General features: G+C 44.4%; 1 pseudogene; it reads right to left on the reverse strand.

Moving 5' to 3' along the window:
• Positions 1-3065: 3065 nt before the first annotated feature.
• Positions 3066-3184, reverse strand: LOC112471287 (annotated as a pseudogene).
• Between the last annotated feature and the right edge of the window lie 6701 nt (positions 3185-9885).

Consider the following 9885-nt stretch of genomic DNA (forward strand, 5'->3'; position numbering starts at 1 on the left):
ACTGGAATGGCCCATCTTTCTCCCATCCCCTAAACAGGTCCCCAGTTAAATAAATAAGGGCCACACAGGCATACCTCGCTTTATGGCTCTTTGCTTTATGGTGCTTCACAGATGTGTTTTTTTTACAAACCGAAGGCGAGACCCTCCACCAGCAAAGGACTCTGACTCACTTCACTCGCTTTATTGTGGTGGTCTGGAGCAGAACCTGCAGCATCGCTGAGGTATGCCTGCGCTTGCACAGAAACGCTACGCCGTCTTCAAAAGAAAAGGCACCTCTCCGTGGACTGCAATTGAGCCCTCTTCGAGATAAATGGTTTAGTGGGGAAAAGCTGTGTCTGCTTTAAGAAAAAGAGGGGAGGGGGCTGTGTATACAGAGGTGTCGAATCATGAAAGAGGGCGAGGACCTGGGGACAGGCATCTTAATTCTGGCCCTCCCTTGTCGTGCAGCGAAGAGCAAAGCACTTAACCCCTGTATGCCCCAGTTTCCTCGACTGTAAAGTCGGGTCCTAATATGTGGGCTCATTGGAAGAATTACCTAATCTATGTAAGGGGCTCTGCTCAGTGCCTAGGACATAGGAATTGGTCAATAAAGAACGGCTATATTCATAATTGCCATTAGCCACCACCTTTCTATGGAAGAAGACACGAGAAACTGGGCCAAGGGCTGCTTCCAGGAACTAGGAGGATGTGGGGTAGGATAGCAGGTGAACGACTTTTCCACGTGCGCCCTTATCGAAGCACTTGATTTTTTCTTTTTTTAGCTCGTGCATGTATCACATGTTTAAAGAATATCATTTAAGAGAGGGGAGCAGGGCAAATTTAACATGAGAAGGAGTAGGTGACTGATTTTCAGGTGATTTTTCCAGCTGGATTTTCTGAGCTAACAGCAACTTGTGTTTCAACTTGCCGCTCCCCTCATGGGCCTCCCCTGAGAGATTGTTAGAACTGCAGGAGCTCGACCCCACCCCAGACCTGATGAACCAGAATCTGCATTTTAACAAGATATCCAGGTGAGTCGAAGTTTAAGAGGCACTCGTTTCAAGAATGCAGCCCTAGCGGCTGCAAAAGGCCAGAAGACAAGTGTTTTCCAGTTTTGTGACTCAGCCGAGCAAAGGATGAATGGAATGAGTGGCCCCTCTCTTAGGGGGTCCGGGAGAGAGAACGGTAAGAATCAAGAACTCTGCTCTCTCCCCACAAGAGGTTGTAGCACGTGAGATCTGAGGCATGTGGCTTTTAGCAGCTCCCCACTTAAGGTTTAAGATAACTTTCCGGTTTAAAAAAAAAAAAGGAAAGAAAGATAGAAAAAAGATAAGGGAACTCCCACTGCAGCCCACACAGCCCCAACACAAAAGGAAAGCCTCCACTCCCCGCTCCCCAGCCCCACTTCATCTCTCTTGGCAGACAGTGACAGAAGAATTGCTCAAGGAGAAATCAAGTATGAGATTCTTAAGAGCTGAGGGGTCTCCAAGATGATAGAGGCCCAGAGAGAGGAAGTGGTTTGTACAAAGCCACACAGCAAATCAGGGGCAGTAGTAGTTCAGGAACCTTGGAGGCAAGAGAAACCTTGAAACTTGAGGGGCCACATGGATAACACCCCTAAGAGAAGCTGATCAGCCATTCTATCCCACACAGGCCACAGAACGTGCGCACGAGCCAGTCGGGCTGATGAGAATTGGTTCTGGAATTTTTGTTGGTTCTAGGAGCCATCTTTGTATTCGTTCGCAGGTATAGAGCCTGCCACATTAAAAAAAAATTTGTAGTAAAATAGACATAACCATCTTTCAGTATGCAGTATTAAGTGCATTCACAGTGCTGTGCAGTGAGCCTGAAGCTTTTGATGGAGACAGGGGTATAAACAGTGTTTCGCTAAGTCCAAAGGTTATTTTTTAAGTGGCAACTGTGGATGGAGTTGCCCTCACACCCAGCGAGCGCCCTCCTTTCAGTCAGCTTTTGCTGTGCAACAGACAACCACAAAATCTTATTTATTTCTCTCCTTTTAACCTAAAACCCTTCACCAAGGGCCTGAGGAAGCCCCTCATTACAGACATGAGCCTGCAGCTTAAACCCATGGAGCAGCTTTGGATCCAGACAGACCTGGGCCCCAATTCTGGCTCAACCTCTTGCAAGCTGTGTGACTTTAGATAATTGTCCCTGTTAAGCTGCTGTTTCCTCAACGGTCACAGCACAGCTCAACTTTCGAATTGTACTTAGGAACCACAGTGGACGCAAAATAAGTATCAAAAGCATGAGAATCAGGCCCAGCTCACCAAGATGCTCAGGCTGGAAGGAACTGGGCCCGAGTGGGAGAAGATTCAGGGTTCCCCTCTCACTTACCCTCCGCTGCTTCACACTTCCATTTAGGCAAGAACAGCGCCCAGAATCACCCATGCTCATTAAATTATGACAGCTTTTTCCACTGAGCCCGTATAAGTAAGTGGACATGCGTAAGTCGCAGACACACGTAAAGCAATTCCATTGTATTTATATTGCGTTTATGCAACGCTATTCTAAGCTCAGTGAAGGAAGGGGCCTGGCATGGGAACAGCTAAATATTTTGCAAGATGGGATGAAATAAATGGTGGCTGCCAAGTGCCATGTGGAAGGGCAACACATTCAAATTGGGTCCTGGAAGAGCTTCTGGAGTCTTCTGAACCAGCCCTGGAAGAACGATTAGGGGATGGAACGATTAAGATCCAGCATTTATTAACTAGCTATTCGCTTGGCACTTGGTTTCCTGATTTTATTATTTTTTTCTATGTAGTTTTTTCTCTTTAAAAAAACGACGAAAGCGTATCAGTCAGCTTTTGCTACAAAACAAACTCTGATTTATTTTCGGCTCAGTCATCTGTGGATTTTCTGGGGTGATCCTGTTGATCTCAGGATCTCAGCTGGGCTTCTGGGCAATGGGTTTGGCTTATTTTTTTATTTTATCTATCTATCTATCTATCTATCTATCTATTTATTTATTTATTTTTATTTTTTAAGTGAGGCAACCCTTGGTTGGCCTCACAGATTGCAAGGACTTTGTCAGCTTACAATCCCTTATTATTTTTTTATTTTTTACGCCTCAGAAGCACCTGGTTTTCCTAGGTGGTCTCCCATCCAAGTACTAATCAGTCCCAACCCTGCTTAGCTTCCAAGATCAGATGGGATCGGGCTTGTTCAAGGTAGCATGACCGTAGACTGGTGGGTTTGGTTTAGATCTGGCTTCCATGTGGCTCATTTTGGGGGGACTAATGGGCTCCCCTGGGCATAGTCTTCTCATGGTAAAAGGCAGGAGCACAGGGCACTGGCCCAACTCCCCAGCACATTTCAAGGCTTTGTTTATATCATGTCCACTACCATCCTATTGGCCAAAGCAAGCCACAAAGCCAAGGCCAAAGATGAGAGACCGAATATGTCCCTTCCGCGAAAGCGAAGGGTGAGAGGGTACGTATCTGCTCAACAATAACGTAGTCGACAGGAGCCAGTAATATGTGAATAAGAAAGTACAGAAGCATAACAAGGGATGAAAACACTATCCTTGGCCTCCCCATTCCGCCTTCCCCCGGCCCAGGCATAAGCTCCGTCGGTCTGGGGTGAGTCCCGTCAGACTTTTTCCCACACTTTCACACACACACAGAGGTTTTTATTTTACATAACGAGATCATACCACATATATTTGGACATGACAATTACAAGTGTCTAATCATTTAACTTTTATATTGACCCTATGATTAGGCTATTTGAGTTTCCATTTTATAAATGAGGAGTCTGAGGTTAAGATGTTCATTCAAGATCACCTACCTCTGAAATAGCTGAACCAGGATTTGAACCCAGGACTAAGCATTCTTTTAATTACAGTGAGGCTGTCTCTAAAAAAGGGAGATTGAGTCAGACCACCATCACTGGTTACCCGTTTACTGCGCCTATCCTACGGGACCACAGAGAAGGAGGTGTGTGTTTATCTGTTAGTGTATGTGTGTGTGTGTGAGTTTAAAGAAAAGGAAGAGGGAGTTTACCATGACCAGACTTGTGTTGGGGGCCTTGGGAGATACAGTGTAGAGGGGAAAAGGCTGTCACTCTCAGGCCACAAATAATTAAGTGAAAGAAACAGAAGTCTCTCTCTTGGGCGTTTTAATAACGCGGCAGGATGTGCTGCGTTGGGCACCTACAGGAAGTTTCATTATCTGTCCATCGAAGAGCTGAACTCTGAAGACGAGCTCAGTCAGGGGCTGATAGCGCTGCTCAGCCTTGGGGAGGAACGGGCCTTAACCATGTTCCTAGAAAACAGGATTTAGAGAAAGGAGAAAGAACGTACTCTCGGCATGAATTGGAGCAGTGACAATGGCTGTGCTCACCAGCAGCAGCTGGCCATAGGAGTGTGTCACCAGGGAGCTTAATGTAGATGGCAGTCAAGGAGGGCTCCCGGAAGAAGTGACATTCGAGCAGAAACCTGGAGGCTGAGTGGGAATTAGGCAAAGAAAAGGGGAAGAGAGAGAACGGTACATAGGAAGGGCTTGACTGAAGCTAGAGAGGGCTTGGGCATCAAAGCGAATGGATGCCTGGGCGGTGAGGAAGAGGGTGGGGATGGGGTAGGAACGTGGTGTGAGATAAGGCTGAGCCGTTGGCAGGGGCCAGGCATGCTGGGATGTGAGCTGAGCTGCGCTGAGAAGGCGAACGAGAGGAGAAAGGCATGGTGTGACCACAGGCTGGTGGCAGAGAAGGAGTGTGCATTCATGTGACATGTGCAAGAAAAGCTTCATGAGCATATAAGAGATCAAGGGCAGGGCAGCAAATGGCTCCGAAACAGCCAGAATAGGTACTGTGCACATCGTGTGATGACTCTGGATATGATTTACCCTGCTACTAAACATTCGAGGTTTCGTAAGCCTGCCTTGAATCGTAAAACTTGAGAAGCCCTTGACATGGAGTTTGAACAAAGCAAAAAGAGACACATTCTGATGTGTTTGTGGCGCAGAGTAGAGGAAGAGGTGGGGGAGAGATTGGCATTTGGAAGGCGTCACGGGTGACATCTGAGCTAGGTCCCGGCGGGGAAGGAACGACAGGCAGAGGGCGCAGCCGAAGCAAAGGCAGAGTGTCCTGAGCTACTCAGCGGTGGAAAGTGATGGAAAGGCCTGAGCTGAGGTTCCTGGAGGAGAAGACATCCTGGGCAGTTCAGCTGGAGATGGGCCTTGCAGCTCCTCCTGCGCCAGACACGGGCGCCGGGGAGCCCAGGATCCGAGGGCTCGTGATCATACGTTGGGCTCACTCCTGTGCTCTCTCACCCCAGAGGACTAGAGCAAGACATTTGAGCCTCTTCCTCCTCTTCCTCCGCACAAAGACACACCTTTTGGGGAGGTTGAGGTGGCAGATGGGGGTGACAGATCCTGTAATCCTATCCCAGGTCCCTGGGACAGAAAGCCCTTTCCCCAGTGGGTTCCAGACCAGGTGTACTGTTAAGACAGAGGTTGGAAAAATGTTTTTCTCATTCATCCGGCTTCAGGTGGGCAGGATGGAAGCCAATTTGAGTCCTCTTGAGATAGCTCTGGCTGGGTTTGGGCCCTTAGAGGTCACAAATGAAACCCAATGCAACATGAAAGATGGCAGGAGGTGGCCAAGTGCTGATCTTATCAAGCTAACTCGTCCTTGGAATCAAAGAAAGAGAATGGAGTTGTTCTTGTTTTCTCTCCTTTTACTTCCTGGTCAATTGCCGACCAAGGTTCGATGGGGAGGGGTTGTGTCTTGGACATGTAATCAGGCCTGGGAGGCTAGCAGGTGGTTCTCATTAGAACTCACATCCTCAAGATAGCTGTTAAACACCACTTGGGAGAGGAACAGAAAAGGTAAAAAACAAAAAAGAAGAAGAAGTAGACTGTGCAGAAGAAGTCTATAATCCTGATGAAGGCCAGAGAGGCATGGATGGGTTCCTTACCCTTCTCGCTCAACTGTGAGCTCGCTAGGAGCAAGGACCTCGTCAAAACCATCCTGGCACCTGTTTCTGGAACCAAGCACGTAGTGGGGCTCAATGTACATGTCATTCATTCAGAATTCTTTCAACTGTGAGTATTAGTGAGTACCGCTAAGTCATTCTAATCAGATGCAATTTCTGGAACCAAGCACGTAGTGGGGCTCAATGTACATGTCATTCATTCAGAATTCTTTCAACTGTGAGTATTAGTGAGTACCGCTAAGTCATTCTAATCAGATGCAATTCTGAAACTTTCATTGGAATTATTAAAACAAAAAGCTCTCTTCATGCTGGTGTTGTTAGAAGGATAATGTAAGCCATAAGCCGCCAGAGGAAGCACATGGAGAGAGAGTCTACTTGAGAAACACCAGGGAAAGCAGAACTGTGAGGCCGAGAGAAAAAAACTGAGTTCCGGTGAGATCTTCGAGCCCCTGGATTCAGCCATGCCTGAAGCCCCTCAGTCTTTCAGTTCCATGCCTTAGTAGATTCCCTCTTTGCTCAAGTCAATTTGAGTTGGGTTTCAGTCACTTGGAACCCGAAGACCACATTAAAGGGCTGCTGTTAAGGGTTAAAGGAGATTGTAAATTACAAAGTGCTTAGCACAAGTGCTCAGAAAACGGAAGTCGTTATTACTAATATGTTATGGTCTCGTCTTCTGCACACATACTGAAATCTGCTTTCACTTTTCGAACTTTTACTTAAGGAAAAAAATGTTTAAAATTCTGTAAAATCGGGGCTGATATTTCACTAGATACCAGTGTGGCCACATGCGTTTTTTAAACACTGAACTATTTCTATGATAGTCGATAAATAGCCCACTCCGAGCACCAGGACACACCCAGCCTCTCTATCTCTCAGGACCCTCCAGCTCATCCCACACTCCAGCACCTAAAGGGTTAACACCAGGGCCGCCAGGGGCCTCTTGCACCTGCTCTCTGATGAAGGCCTCCTCCACGCTTCCTATTTTTGATATCACCTCTGGGTACATCTATCAGCACTCCAGTTATATATGCATTAAACGGGAACACTCAATTATCAACAGCTCCGTGAAATAGGAGCCTTACCCTCCATCCCTCAAATCACTAATTACTGTTAACTGTGTCACCTCTTCTGATCCTAAAGATGCCAAAGACATAAGTTTGCACAGTGATGACTAAGCAGGCATGGGCACCAAGCCAAGTTCTGTCTCTCTTCCTGCCTGTTACCTCATAGAGCTCTTTCCTTTATTTTTACGTCATGACCACATTTGTTTTTCTCGTGGCAATCCGATATTCTTTTGTTTTAACACGCTATGACTGGCCTAACCCTTCCTCCACAGTGGGACATATTGTCCGTTTTTGTTCAGCTTTTCAAATTTTAAAAACTTGCTCTGTTGGAAATTGAATTTCCATGTGGTGCCCATCTTTCTGGTAATAAGCAACTTCCTGTTTCAAACTCCAGTTTTGCGAATCACAAGACACAGTTTAACTTTTTGCCTGGAGACGTTTCTTTCTGTCGTTGCTCTTTGAAATAAGACTCCATGTGCTCGACTGTGTAATGCTGCTGTTTAATAATGAATTATTTGACTCTACGTCCATAAAGGATTTAAAGTGGTTTATAAAAATATGTACAAGATGAAATCAGTACAAGAGGGAATCGGGGAGAAGAAAAAATAAGGAATGCTATATTTGGTAGGTATGATGCTCAGCTGCTGGTAAGAAAGACCAGAAATAACAGCGGCCTAAACACCGTAGACGTTTATTTTTCTTTTACGTAAATGAAATCAGAAAGTCCAGAACTGGTGTGGCCACTCCACAAAATCGAAGATACTGGCTCCTTCTAGTGTCCTGCTTCATTAAATCCTTAGAATGTGGCTGTCATCTTCAAGAACCCCTCGTGGTTCAAGGTGGCTACAGAAGCTCCAGCCATTGCGGCCACTTTAAGGCAGCAGGAAGAAGGAAGGGAGAACGCCTTGCAATCCCAGCTTCTTGAAGGAGCCTCTTGGAAGTTCCAGTTCAGAACTATTTCTATATCATTGAATGGAATTTAGCCCTAGCTACGCTGGAGGCTGAGAAGTGCGATCTCTTAACCCGGCATAGTGCCACCTCAGATAAAAACAGGGCTCAGTTACTAGGAAAGAAGGGAGAATGGGTAATGTGTCAGCCGCTAGTAACTTCTGCTACAGGTAAGAAAATGAAATAAAGCCAGGAGTTCAGCTGGTTCATGGAACTGCCTCCTATAAAAACCTTTCAGGTGTCTGGGTACCAAACTGTCTCTGAGCATTCAAGTGACAAGGGCAGAAAGGAATCTATGACTAAATAGAAAATGTTATTAAGTAAGCAAAGAAAGCAAACCCATTGCTCAGGAAAAAACTTACCTTTCCCCAATACGAAGGTTAAAAAGAAATTCTACCCGCGGGTCTTCCTGAGACAGACATGGGACGTGGTGTCCTTTACAACATTTTACAATCATGGAACGACATGATTCTGGGATTTGCTTCAAAATTTCAGGGTGACGGAGTGTGTGGGAGTATAGCTAAAACCAGATGAGCCATGAGCTGATAATTGCTGGACTGGGTGATGGAGACATGGGAGCTTGTTATATGTTTCCCATTACTTTGATGTGTGTTTAAACTTTTCCATAGTAAAAGAAGAATTTAAACTCTGCAATAAATTCTTTCCTATAGTGCTTTTTAATTGTTTCTTTTAACAAACTTACCTTTAAGTTTAAATTATCGGGAGGTTTCTATCATAGCTACTCCCTCATAATTTTTGGCCTTTTCATCTAATTTCCTTATTTATTAACATATTTTTAACAGCTTTATTGAGATATATTCACATACCATACAAATCACCCTTTTAAAGTGTACCATTCATTCACTGGTTTCTCATGAAGTTGTACAACCGTCACCACAATCTAATTTTAGAATACTTCCAGCACCCCAAAAGAAACCTCATACCTAAATGCAGTCACACCCCATTCCCCTTCCCCTACACTCATCCCCAACCTCTGGTAACCACTTATTTACTTTCTGACTCTATGCATTTGCCTATTCTGTATATTTTATATAAAAGGAATCATACAATATGTTTTTTGTTTCTTCACTTAGCATAATGTATTCAAGGCTTATCCAAATCATAGCATGGATGAGAACTTTACACCATTTTACAAAGAATATTCCATTTTATTGATATACCACATTTCATTTATCCAATTGTCAACTGATGGACGTTTGAGTTGTTTCTAATTTTTGGTTATTACAAATCATGCTGATAGGAGCCTTCATGTAAAGTTGTGTGAATATTTGTTTCCATTTCTCTTGGCTATATACTTAGGAGTGAAATGGCTGGGCCGAATGATAAACGCTATGTTTAACATTTTGAGGAATTGCTGAACTGTTTCCCAAAGTGGCTGCACCATTCCACATTTCTACCAGCAGTGTATGAGGATTCCTACTTCCCCATGGCCTCACCAACACTTATTATTGTCTGCCTTTTTTATTATAGTCACACCAGTTTGTGTGAAGTAGTATCTCGTGGCTTTGATTTGAATTTCCCTAATAACTGATGATCTTGACCATCTTTTAATTGCTTATTTGCCATGTGTATATTGCCACTCTCCAATTGATTTATTTTCCTTTTGTTGTGGGGTTGTAGGTGTTTTATATATATATTTTGGCGGGGGGCAGATACAAGTCCCTTATCACATATTGGATTTGCAAATATTTTCTAGCATTCTGTAACTTGTCTTTTTACTTTCTTAATGGAGTTCTTTGAAATACAAAAATTTTTAATCTTGATGAACTCTAATTTCTCTATTTTTTTCTTTAGTCACTTGTACTTTATTGATGTCATATCTAAGAAGGCTTTGCTTTAACCTAAGATCACAAAAATTTGTTCCAATGTTTTCTTCCAAGAATTTTAGTTTTAGTGCTTACCTTTAGGTTTGTGATCCAT

The sequence above is a fragment of the Pteropus alecto genome, unplaced genomic scaffold (assembly GCF_000325575.1).
Source record: "Pteropus alecto unplaced genomic scaffold, ASM32557v1 scaffold45, whole genome shotgun sequence".
Classification (NCBI taxonomy): domain Eukaryota; kingdom Metazoa; phylum Chordata; class Mammalia; order Chiroptera; family Pteropodidae; genus Pteropus; species Pteropus alecto.